General features: G+C 44.6%; 1 long non-coding RNA gene across 1 annotated transcript in view; it reads right to left on the bottom strand.

The window, feature by feature from the left end:
- Positions 1-2,218: 2,218 nt before the first annotated feature.
- The window catches only part of LOC128105647 (uncharacterized), a 37,793-nt gene continuing 26,753 nt past the window's right edge, over positions 2,219-13,258 (bottom strand). Inside the window, exon 2 of the long non-coding RNA XR_008216434.1 lies at positions 2,219-4,129. This is a non-coding gene — a long non-coding RNA (uncharacterized LOC128105647). The remainder of the gene's footprint in view (positions 4,130-13,258) is intronic.

The raw sequence follows: 13,258 nt of genomic DNA, 5'->3' as shown, positions 1-13,258 counted from the left end.
TGGGACCAACCTATGCCCTCTACATGTGGATGACAATTGTGTAGCTTGGTCTGTTAGTGGGACCCCTAGCAGTGGGATCAGGACCTGTTTCTGTCCCATGAGCTGGCTTTTTAGAACCTATTCCCCATGCTGGAATGCCTCGCCTAGGCTTGATGCAAGGGGAGGAGCTTGGTCTTGCCTCAATGTGATAGGACATGCTTTGTTGACTCTATGGGAGGCCTGCCCCTTTCTGAATGGAGGAGGAGTGGATGGGGGGATAGACAGAAGGTGGGAAGAGGGAATGGGAAGAGAGGAGGGAGGGGAAACTGTGGTTGGTATGTAAAATAAATGAAAAATTTTAAGAAAAAAAAAAGGCCATGTGAATTTGGACTTTGAAAAAAAATAAAATGTTTCCATCTATTCACATGAATATTCAAAGACACAATATTTCTAATATTACAAAATCTTTAAAATATGATGAAGGTGTCCTTGTATAGATATTTCATAAAACCACTGTGTGAAACGTTTCTTACACAGGATAGATTTTTTTAAAGAGATAGAAGTGTGCTTGAATCAGGATAGCATAGTTAATTTATAGTCTTTTCCCAATTAAAAAAAAAAACAGAAGCAAAAAAAACATCCTAGGTGCATACATGCTGCTGCTGGTCTAAGGGGCTGAATTTTGCACAGTGTATAGCTCATCTATCCAATTCCTTTTATTCCCCCCTCAACTCAGTTCAATTTGGAAGAAAAATGAGATCTTGGGCCTTACAACTTCCCAGGACATATAGTACTCAGAGTCCAAATCTGGTTTCTGCTTTTGTCAAAAGGATCATACATTCCAGATTTCTAAAATCAACCCATACCAGATGGATTTTTCCAGTTTTCTTGGGTTTAAACTTGAAGGCCAGAGGAAATACCGTGAGCAGCCCCAGGGCTGGGACGTGGGAAGGTTCTCTGGGGCTTTACAAACAACCACTTTGTGTCCAATCAGCTCGATTCATCTGGCAAGAGGCTTGCTATGCAGCTGCAGAGGTGCACAGCCAGCCCCTCGCTACCGTAGCTGTTGGCCAACTATCCCCCGCCCAGCCGCACTCATCACAATCAACAGTGTTTATGCCTCGAGGTATTCTTTCAATGTTGTTGATGCTTCAGTCCTGAGACCTCTGGAAAGAGATTGATGCCAACTTCAGGAACCTGGTGAACATTCAATCCAATGTCAGGAAGTCTTGATTTCTATATTAAGTTCCTCGTGTGCATCTCATGTCTTTTTCCACATTGTCTCTTGCAAGAATGAAAAAGTGCAGTCGCCCTATTCCTTGAGAAGCTGGACTCATTATACTTGGAGATAACTGTCCACTTAATGGCTTCAAGATCTTGTTTTATGATCATGGCTGCTTGTGTGATCCTTGGTAGGGTTACTCCCAGTGTTTGTCAACTGTTTTGTCCAAAGCTGGGTATAATAACAAGTGTGCGCACACACTTCAAGGAATCTCTATAACAGCGCGCTACCAGAGTTTAGCTGTGATGAGAGTCCTATAGTGCAGTGGTTCTCAAATTGTAGGTCATAACCCCTTTGGAGGTCAAAGGACCCTTTCACAGGGGTCGTCTAAGACTGTTGGAAAACACAGGTATTTACATTACAATTCATAACAGTAGTGAAATTATAGTTATGAAGTAATACCAAAATAATTTTATGGTTGGGGATCACCACAACACGAGGAACTGTATTAAAGGGTGGCAGCAGCCTTAGGAAGTTGAGGAGCACTACTATAGTGCTTTCGCTGGCACTAAGGCTACAGTCCTTTCAGAAAGGAGTGTGGGTGTGCCCTGCCCTCATTTGCTGCTGAATCTTCCTTTTTACCACACAGAAGTGTGAAAATACACCAGGCCAACACACTTCCATTTTCTTCTATTCAAATTTACAACCCTGAACCCAGGGTTATAAAGAAATAGTGTAGCTAGAAGTTTCCCTGTGTCCTGTCTGGTCCACCAGACATTCAGTCCCAAATAAACACACAGAGGCTTATATTAATTACAAACTGTATGGCCTATAGCTTAGGCTCATTACTTACTAGCTCTAACAACTTAACCCATTCCTATTAATCTATGTTTGCCACCTGGCTTCATGGTATTGCTTGTTCTCTCACATCTTGCTTCTCCTGGTGGCTGCTCGCAGGGTCTGCCCGACTTCACCCTTCTTCAGTTTGAATGTCCCACCTAACCTTATTCTGCCTTGCCATTGGCCAAACAGCTTTATTTATCAACCAATGAGAGCAACACATATTCACAGTATACAGAAAGACATCCCACAGCAAAACAGATGGGTTTGGGTTGTTATTGTTGTTGTTGCTATTATTATTGTTGTTTTGTTTTCTGGTTTTTCATTTTTGGGGTGTGTGTGTGTGTGTGTGTGTGTGTGTGTGTGTGTGAGATTGTTCTGTTTGGGTCACTGAAGTAACAACACTTTTAAGACATACACATTTAAAAGAAGAATTAAAATAATTTTTACATTGTTCTGTGACTTTTTAAACCATGAAACCTTGAGCAAGTAACTCCTAACTCCCTGAAACTTGGGGTTTTAGACTCATTAACACTTAATAACTATTTCTCTGTTTACAAAATCCTGAAATTATCATGTCTTGGCATACAAGTTGGCCAGCCATAAGATCTTAAATGAAACTTGTGTTTTAAATGATTGTTGTGTATTTGAGGTTATTCAAACCACTGTAATCAGGTACTCTTTACTATAGCAACCTTCTGACCTAGGCCTCCACATTAGGCAGCATGACATAAGTGTTTATCTTTAGAGACCCCATAGTACCCTAAAGCTTATGATTTTTTTCTTAAGAAATGAATTCTAAGTACTGAAGTGGTCAAAACACAGTGTTCTCAGTAGTATAATTACTCGATTTCCTCCCAAAAAATTAAAATCAAGAATCCCCTAATGTAGACTATAACTTAGAAGCTTCTAAGATTAGTTTCCTGGCTCCAGGAATGTTTGGGTTTTAATTTATCATCACCACAATGTGCTTTTTAAATAGATCGTGTTTCTGTATTGACTCTTGAGCAGATAACACAGGTTAATTGGTTTTATTTGTTAACTTAGAGGCAAATCATAACATCTCAGAAAGCTTGGAATGTAAAATGGTTAGTTTAGGGCTTTTTTTTTTTCTTTCATGTATACCAGCTTGGGGTGGAGACTCCTTCCTGTAACTGAACTTGACTTCTTTTAACTTTTGCCTTCTTCTGGAGTTCATGTCTCACACCCTTTCGTGCTGAACTTGCACTCTGCGCAGTGAACTAACATTCCACAATTATCCTGGGAGCCTGAGCTAGTTTCCAACTGGTGAATCATCCAGTCTAGAGGAGGCTCGGACTGTGAGAAATGGTTAGAGCTATCACTCAAGTAAACAGACTTGGGAAAGTTAAGAAATGAAGACAAAGAGGAAATAAGAAGTAAACAGACAGAAATACCTGAGGAGGGTGGAGGCAGGGGTGAGCACATACCTGGGGAGGGTGGAGGCAGGGGTGAGCACATACCTGAGGAGGGTGGAGGCAGGGGTGAGCACAAACCTGAGGAGGATTGAGGCAGGGGTGAGCACATACCTGGGGAGGGTGGAGGCAGGGGTGAGCACATACCTGGGGAGGGTGGAGGCAGAGGTGAGCTCATACCTGAGGAGGGTGGAGGCAGGGGTGAGCACATACCTGAGGAGGGTAGAGGCAGGGGTGAGCACATACCTGAGGAGGGTAGAGGCAGGGGTGAGCACATACCTGAGGAGGGTGGAGGCAGGGGTGAGCACATACCTGAGGAGGTTGGAGGCAGGGGTGAGCACACACAGTGGTTTTTACAAACTTCACAGACAAAAAAAAAATTAATATGCAAATTACACTGATTACGTCTTCTGCTTACAGTTTTCACTTTTTGTAAAAGATGTTTGAAATTCAGGATCAAATTCCAGCACAAGTGAGACTCTTCCCAGAGTTAAGACACATTTCCTGGGTGGGGACAGGCTCGGTGCTTGATCAAAGCTCTCACTGCTCTTGCAGAGGACCCACGTTCGGTTCCTAGCACCCATGTGGGGCTGCTCACAACACCTGTAACTCCAGCTCCAGGAGATCTGATTGCCTCTTCTGCCTCCACAGGTACCTGCACATGCAGAAACACACATAGATAGTAAAATAAATATCAGGACGATCCTATTTTAAAAGCAAATGTGATATTATTTTCTTAGTTTAACAGTATGATGTGAAGGAATAAAGTTGATTTGGGGCTTCATAATTTTTTTTACTGACATTTTAACATAAAAATAGTTTTGTCTTTTAAGAATGATCCATTTTCCCCTTTATTCTTTAAGCTGGGCAAACTTTTCATTAAGTGAGAAGCGAGTGTCTGAAATGTTAAAGTCCATGTAGAGAAAGTATACGCACTCACGAACACCTCTCACATCCCAGTGTGGGATGTGAGAGGTGAGACAGCTGGCTGGCAAAGCACCCGCCATGCAGGCTTGAGGACCAGATTTGAGGTCCCCAGAATCCAAGTTCATCTATGTGGATATCCACTTTGGCCGCCTTTCTACCCACTCTCTCGAGTTGTTTCTTTCTTACTGTCTGTGGGATTTCCTGATACCTCATGAATATGAGTCCTTCATCAGACAGTTGGCTCAAACTGCTTTCTCAATCCACAAGCACGTCTTTTGATAAGCAGAGGACTTGCTTTTGTTTTCTTGATTGTATGGCTGTTATCTTACAGGACTGATTCTTGTTTTTAACAAGTTTGCCTCCTGAAGTAGGAACAATGGCCAGCTGTAATTTTCCTACTCAGTTCCAGTGGGAAATTTGTCTGCTCTTATACTGATATCATATTCTCTCAGTTACTTGCAGTATCTTCATAAATCTTGATGTTAGAAATATAAACAGTTCATGTTTATTTTACATGGAGGCCACCCTTTCTATTCCTTGCCTTTCGTATTTTTATGTGAATCTTATAATCTTACCAATTTTAACCTCCTAAAAAAAAGATTAGAATTTCACTATAACATTGACTTCATAAATTAATCCAGCAGAAGTTGGAATATCAAGTATTGAATCTTCTAGCCCATAAACATGCTGTTTATTTTGGGTCTATTTCAACTGTTCTCAGAGATATTTAAAAGAAACCAGATAGCAACATTGTATTGCATGGCAACATCACTCTTCTGCATTTCTTGTGATAACAGTAAGTTGTAGTTGAGTGCTCAGGCCATCTTCATGCTTACTGATTCATTAGGTGGACTCAAGAAAAAAAAGCACATGGTCATTGTCATGGCCACAGTTTGATACTGAAGATGAATCCAAGAGAAACTGAAGCACCCGAAACCAAGTCCAGGAGCCAGAGAATCTCTATGAGAGGATTCTCCAGGACATGCCAAACACTCAGCAGTAAACTTGAGGACACACTCGAAGTGTGTGCAGCAGGGAAACTCACTAGAGAATCAGAAACCACTGTATATCAGTCTCAATACATAGTGTACACATGGATTAGAGTAGTGTATGCATGGATTGCAATAATGCATGCATGGATTACAATAGTGCATGCACAGATTAGAACAGTTCATGCATGGATTACAGTAGTGCATGCATGGATCACAATAGTGCACAGATTAGAATAGTTCATGCATGGATCACAAAGGTGCATACATAGATTATATTAGTACATGTATGGATTATAGTAGTGCATGCATGGATTGCAATAGTGTATGTGTATGCATTAGAATGGTTCACATATATATTAAAACAGTATATTCATTCAGTCTTGAACTTTCTGAGTACCTGATGGTTTTCTTTCAGTAGAAATTTTGATGTCTTTCCTTCAGATGGATAAAAATAGAGCACAATAATTTCATCCAACTGTCATTTCCTGTGGGCTTTGGATGTAGGGTATAGTATGAAAAGGGTCGAATATTTCTTTCCTCTTCTAAACTCACTGAAAAAGACGGAGAGCTATAGCACTCTACATGTCCTAATGGCCACACACAGCTGAGCATTCCTAAGCAGAGATGTGGGCACAGTCCTGAATTTGGTTTACAACTGCTGGTCAATTGTCTCATCCCAACACAGATTGAGAATGCCTGTTCCTGACAGAAAAAATAATCCTCTCTCTCTCTCTCTCTCTCTCTCTCTCTCTCTCTCTCTCTCTCTCTCTGTGTGTGTGTGTGTGTGTGTGTGTGTGTGTGTGTGTGTGTCCACATGCACTTACCAATTAGACTAGCTGTCCAATGAGCCACAGGGACATGTCTGTTCCCAGCTCCCAGTGCTGGTTCTATAAGGTTGTGACTCCATCTCCCCAGCCTGACTGGTATTTTTTTGCCTATGCTCTCTTATCAACTCTTTACTGTCATTTTATTCTTCCTTGGTAACTTTTTATTCAAAAAAAAAAGAGGCTAACTTTATTGGCATAAATTATTCAGATCTCTTGTACATTGTACAAGTGACATAAACCCACATAGTTAGAGTAAAAAGCAAGTCGTTGATACAGTAAAAAGAGGGTGCTTTCCATAGCTGACTTAGGAATGTCGGAAGCCATCACAATCCCTCCCTTACCTTTCTCCATAATTGTCTTTCTTCACTCTCATACCCAACGAAATGCTCTCTCAGGCTGTCTGGTGCACACAGTGAACATCTGACCACAAAATCTCCTGTGCTCCAGTATTTTAGAAACTAGCAGCCATTGGAGGGATATTCACCTCCTTAATCTCCCAAATAAGAAAAAAAAAATCCATCAGTAATCTGTATTATTGTCCAGTGAAAAGCTGGTCCCACAGAAGATGGCTATCAGATTAAAAGGTGGGGGTGGTGGGATGGGAAACCTCAGCTGGGGCTGGGGTCATCTGTGAATCTCACAGCCCAGGTTTTATATGGGGCACCCTGACCACAGCCAGCCCTCACTACTTCACACACACACACACACACACACACACACACACACACACACACACACATACACTAACCACCAATGGAAAAGAGGCTCTTCCTGTGATCTGTCCAGGCATGGTGGCACACTCCTGTAATGGAGGCACTCGGGAGGCCTAGACAAGGGACTCGCTAGCAGTTCCAGGTCGGCCTGGCTACAGAGTGACTCTGTCTCAAAACCGAGACCTGAAAATGGCTGGGGGGGACTTTCAAAGCGTAAAGAAACACGCCCTTTGAGGTATGAACTAAGACCAACGGAACTTCCAATGTTGCCTGGGCAGAGCACTCCTGCCAAATTCCACCTCGGGTTTCAGCTATCACTAGTTCCTATGCCGCAACTGGTGGTGTTAGTAAAAGAGAATCCTAGGCAGCCAGGTGCAGTCGCACTCGGGAGGCAGAGGCAGCCAGATCTCTGTGAGTTATAGGAAAGCCAGTGCTATGAAATGAGACCTTGTCTCAAAAAAGAAAAAAAGGAGCCCTACAGGAGAACCATCCTGTGATTCTGCCCCCCTGCCAAGTCTACCCCAGAATCTATCCAGTCTCAGAAACCTATTCTCTTCACATGTGTATTAGTTGTCAGAGTTTGGGTGCCGTGACCTGTCTGAGGCTGCTGCCCTCCCTCAGGTTTGCTGGAACCTGCTCACCTGGGTTAGGCTGCAGCCTTCAGCCTCCCTGTGAGAGCAGCCTTGGCTCCATGTACGGAAGAAACTCCTTAAAATGACTGCTCACACACTTGAAAGGTAGAGGCAGGAGGACCAGGAGTCCAAAGTCGTCATCCTCTGCCTTGTTCTGGGATAGCCTGGTCTATACGAGAAAAAAAAAGAAAACTAAAATCACACAGCACAGAAGGGAGGCTGCTCCTTCCTTCAAAGATGATGACTAGGGAGGGCAAAAAAGTTGCCCGCCCAGCAGACACAGAGCCTTGGAAGAGGCAGAGATCTGGCTGGCAGTAGCCTGTTCTATTTGGTTTTCTCCCACTCTCCCTGCCTGAGACCTGTGAAGTCCTTGCTTTGTGTCTACCTAGATGTAGCGTGAATCTTAAAGGGTCTTATTAATAAAATCAAACCCGAAGCCAGGTATTGGGGTGAATGATGGAAGATCAGAGAAGCAGAACAAACCACAGCCACCTCACCTCACCTCGACAGTTCCTCAGCTGATCCTGTTTCCTCAGACTGGAAGCCTCTGAGTCCTCATCCAAATGGATCTCAGCTGAACTGCTGCTAAAAGCCTGAAAGCTTAACCAGGCTCTAGTTCCTGGTTTTCACACCTTATATACCTTTCTGCTTCCTGCCATCACTTTCTGGGATTAAAGGCATGTGTCACCATGCCTGGCTGTTTCCAGTGTGGCCTTGAACTCACAGAAATCCAAACGATCTCTGCCTTCATAATGCTAGGATTAAAGGTGTGTGTGCCACCATTTTCTGGCCTCTATATCTAGTGGCTGTTCTGTTCTCTGAGCCCAGACAAGTTTATTAAGGTGCACAATATATTGGGGAACACAATATCACCACACCTAGAGGTTAATCCCATGTGAGAGAAGCTTGGGGGAAGCTTATGGCTCTGCTGGAGGTCTGGAAGGAAGCCCTTCCCCAGGGGGCCCTCTGGTTGGTTCTCCAGGTGAGATGTTTAAAGCCTGATGCTCATTGCCCAATTCCCTTCTCAACACACCCAAAGTCATTTTGATGAAAATTCCAGTGTCCAAGCCAAGGGGATAGGATGGCCCTTAATCCTTCGGCAGGACAGTCATTTGATCCCTGGAAGTGTTGGGGTGGCTATCAGATGTCAGTAGGCCAGAGGAGGAAGTGGAAAGCTAGCCGTTGTTTCTAAGTTGGCCCAAGACTCTGTGAACAACCTCTCCCTGTCAACTGCTGGCTGTCCAAGCTGCTCATTGGCATCAAGTCCCCTAATTCATTGTTGCTTCATTGCTACACATTTTATTGATAAAGCCGAAAGGTTCTGTGGTCCATGCCTTGCCTTTGCCCTGTTGGAGATCTTTGTGACTTAGGGAAGGCTCAGCTTTACCTTCTGTTCGCTCTCCTGCCTTTTGCTTGGCTTGTCAGTGAAATGTTGAGAAGCTGTGTTATGAGATGAAATGGAAAACGAATGAAACAACTTGGTGATTTTAGTTTTCTTAATTGTTTTTATTTTCTATCTGACTTCCAACTGTTGAAAGGGCTGCTCACCAAATGACTGCGTGTTCAGGGAATCTCTGTCCCCTAGGTCAGAAATGTTCACATTCCAAGCCACTCAAAGCCTAATCATTGGTCTTACTTATTCCCAGCTTGTAGCCAGGGTAACCCCAGCTTCCTGTCACACTGAATTCTGGAAGCCACTGGTGCCGGCCTGGTCAGTCTGCTGCCCAGAAGCCTGCTTTGGCTCTGACTCTGAGATTAGGGGTACATTCTCTTCATAACTGTCTGAATGGAGGTGGCTTCTCCATGCTCAGTATGTGACAGATTCCTCTCCTTTCAGGTGCTACAAGTGAGTGTACCCAGGGCAGTCAGCCTATAGCTTCAAACACTCATGTGCTACTTATCGTTGATATGTTAGATGGCCTGTCTGGATCTTTGATTCTTGTATGGCAGTTTGAAGTTCCTGTTCCATAAATCCAAACACCTTTTGGGGGATACTAATGTGGTTTGGATCATAAATGTCCACCAATGGCCTACATGCTAAAGGCCTGTGGAGCTTATAGAAGGCGGGTCCCAGTAGAGGGAAGCTAGGTCATTGTAGGTAGGTCACTGAGTGGGATTTTAGGATCCCAGTCCCAGCTTCCTTCCTCACCTCTGGTGCTCTCTCCTTCCTTGGCCACCACGAGATAAGCATTCCCCCCTCTCCCCATATTTCCACCATTGTTACCTTTCAACACAGTCCCAAAGAATCAGAGCCAAGTAACTATGGTTAAAACCACCCACCAAATGTATCTTTCCTTCTCTTTGTTGATTTACCTCAGGTATTTTGACAGAGCTACAGAAAGCTGACTACTGTGCCCCATCTTCAGGCTTCAGAAGTGTAATCTATGACTTATCACCTACTCTTTGTGAGAGGAAGAAATCACTCAAAGTCTCAAGATCTCTGAGACTCCACTGGATGGACAAACACACCCAACAGAAATCTGTTGCCTTCTCAAAGTCTAGGCAGACCCAAATGCCGAATGTCGAAAGCATGTTATTCTCTCTCATGCCCACAGAAGGGAAGACTTCCATGTCCAATGGCTGCCATTTCCAGTTCTTCAGTGAAGACGAAGGAAAACTCAGCTCACCTGTCTTCGGTCCTGCTCAAGTCTCCAGGGACACCACTGCTGAGAACACGGGATGTCTGCATGGCCATTTACTGAGGTCTGCGCTCCACCAGCAAGCCGGTGCTGTCGCCCTCCCTTGCTGCAGCCACACTCTGCTCGGAGGGCTGCCCTGTCTCTAGGGGTCCTCTGCTCCATCACAGGCAGGGCAGGGAGACAAGAGAGTCTCCGACAGAAAGGCTGTCACCTCCAGCCAGCTAAGGGAAGCCAGAAGTAGTTGTAATCCATCACTGATTTTCAAAAATTTGGGTCTTTTTGCTCTTGATGACAATAATGTTTGTTAATCTGATGGAGCAGAAAGAGCACCTGGCCTACATCCTGGCCCTAATTTTTCATTTTAAGTTTCACTTTTTTTTAGATAGAATTGTGTACCCAGCCTGGCCTCAAACTAGCTGTAGATGACCTTGAATTTCTGGATTCTCCACCCTCTACCATCCAACTGCTAGAATCACAGCACCAGTTGACGTGGTGACCAAGGAAGGAGAGAGCACCAGAGGTGAGGAAGGAAGCTGGGACTGGGATCCTAAAATCCCACTCAGTGACCTACCTACCTGGATTCTATGTGGTGCTGTGGGAGGACCAGGACTTCGTGCATGCTAGGCAGCATCCTACCAGCCGAGCTGTGGGAGGACCAGGACTTCGTGCATGGTAGGCAGCATCCTACCAGCCGAGCTGTGGGAGGACCAGGACTTCGTGCATGCTAGGCAGCATCCCACCAGCCGAGCTGTGGGAGGACCAGGACTTCGTGCATGCTAGGCAGCATCCCACCAGCCGAGCTGTGGGAGGACCAGGACTTCGTGCATGCTAGGCAGCATCCCACCAGCCGAGCCACCACATGTCAGAACAGCCCACTTTGCTTCTGGAGCACAGCTTCTTGTCTGAAAAGGAGTGGGCTAGGAAAGAGTGACTGTAATTGTTTTATGAAAAGATGCTTCCTCGTCTTACCCTCCATGAGACTGCTGTGGAGGAGAGAAGGATGAGATGCTGTCCCAGGCTACAGGCGACCACACAGTGGCTCAGAGCAGGACAAAGGAAGGAGAGCCTCTGGCTCAGGCAAGGACAGCCAGGTGCAGGATGCAGTGGGAAATGCCAGAGCCTGGTCCACATCCCAGCACCAGTTGACCTGCAGTGGTGCTGATGATGGCAAAATCATCTAAGCAGTTTCCCCGGCATCTCCACAAACACCTGCAGCCTCTGTCCCATCTATCCAGGGGTGGTGTGTATGATAACAAGATGCATATGTGTGAAGTCCTGCTAAATGGCATGTACTGATAGGAACTTTTATCCTCAGCTGACAATCTCTTGCCTGTTTATAGTCATCTGGTGTCAATGGTTCAGCCACTGTACTTCGCTACACGTTTCCACTCCTGCTTGTCAAGATTTGCCTATACACTTTAGTGCCAGCATTCGAAAACCTACATGCTGTAGAGAAGGCTACTGAGCCTCTGTGTGTCACCTGCAGCCTGGCATAGGTCACACTCCCTTTTCCTCCCAGGAGTCTTGTGTAGGGTGAAATAAAGAAGCATCTCCTCAGAAAGCAATTGCAATCCCTTCTTTCCTCAGTGACTCCTCTTCAGAGAAGAAGCTGAGACCCAGGGCAGAAGTACAGCCAGCCTTCAGGGGGATGGCTGCGGGCAGGCAGCTGCAGGGGAATGGATGTGGGCAGGTGGCTGCAGGGAGAATGCCGGCGGTGGCATCTGACCACAGCTGATGATTTTTTTTTTTCTGAAATACTGGGACTAGTAGCCTACAGATATGGGATCACATTTGAAATTCATGTTTTTATGAAAGCCACAAAAGGAGGTAGAAAATTTTTAGACCTGTCAAAGAAAATAAGCCCAGGCATGATGGTAGCCTTGTTATCCCAGCACTTCAGAGGTGGAAGCAGGAGGATCTGGAATGCAAGGTCATTTTGACCACATAGCAAGCTGAAGGCTATCTTTGGCTACATGGTAAGATCCACTCAAAAAAACAAGAGTAGAGCCGGGCGGTGGTGGTGCACACCTTTAATCCCAGCACTTGGGAGGCAGAGTCAGGCAGCTCTCTGTGAGTTCGAGGCCCGCCTGGACTACCAAGTGAGTTCCAGGAAAGGCACAAAGCTACACAGAGAAACCCTGTCTCGAAAAAACCAAACAACAACAACAAAAAACAAACAAACAAACAAACAAAAAAAACAAGAGTAGAGAAGTAACTGTTGTATTCCCTGGTGGATTAATGTGACTCTTGAATCCTTAAAGTTCCAAGGCCCAAACTATCTTTGAGGAAAATTACTTCCATTGGTTTCACGTTTTTTTTTTCCTTGCCCCTTTTGGGAACCTCAGAGTCTAGCGTTTGCCTGAGAAAGAAGAATCAGAATCAGGAGCTGTCCCTTCCTGTGAAAGAAGTATGTTCCCAGTAGAAAAGCTGAAGGCTCCAGTGAAGCCGCTGAGCCCTCCTCAGCCCAGGCAGCCACTGACATCATGAAGTTTGAGCACAGAGTGAACAAGGCTCCGGAAGGCCCGAGATTGGGATCGGCTGTAGGCCACTGAAGTAACACAACCCTGCTGTGCATTCCAGAAAACCCGAAAATTAAAGCCCTGATAAGATAACCAGGTAATTAACGAAGCAATTTCCCTTTCCGCTCACATGCCTGTGTTTACTTTTTAGTATAAATTATCCTCTTAAGCAAGTGTGCTCTCTTCCTGTAACCTTTGAGATTCAGCCCCACAGAGCAAGAGGGCCCACACCTCTGTGTGCATTTTCAGTTTTTAGCTTACGCATATAAGTACACAATATACATACATCTACATATGCATATACACACACAAACAGACATACACACATATACAAATACACATGCTTAGTATACAAACACACACATATATACACAAATGAATATGTATGTACACAAACACATGTACATAGTCATACATACTTGCTTACATTATACATACACACAGACATAAACATGCACATATACATATACAAATGCATCCACACACACCTAAACACACATATGCACACAGAAATGTATGGACACATACACATATG

This window comes from Peromyscus californicus, unplaced genomic scaffold, assembly GCF_007827085.1.
Source record: "Peromyscus californicus insignis strain IS unplaced genomic scaffold, ASM782708v3 Scaffold_9__1_contigs__length_137607984, whole genome shotgun sequence".
Classification (NCBI taxonomy): Eukaryota; Metazoa; Chordata; class Mammalia; order Rodentia; family Cricetidae; genus Peromyscus; species Peromyscus californicus.
Note: the sequence above shows the minus strand (reverse complement) of the source record. Positions and strands in the feature narration are given on the sequence as shown.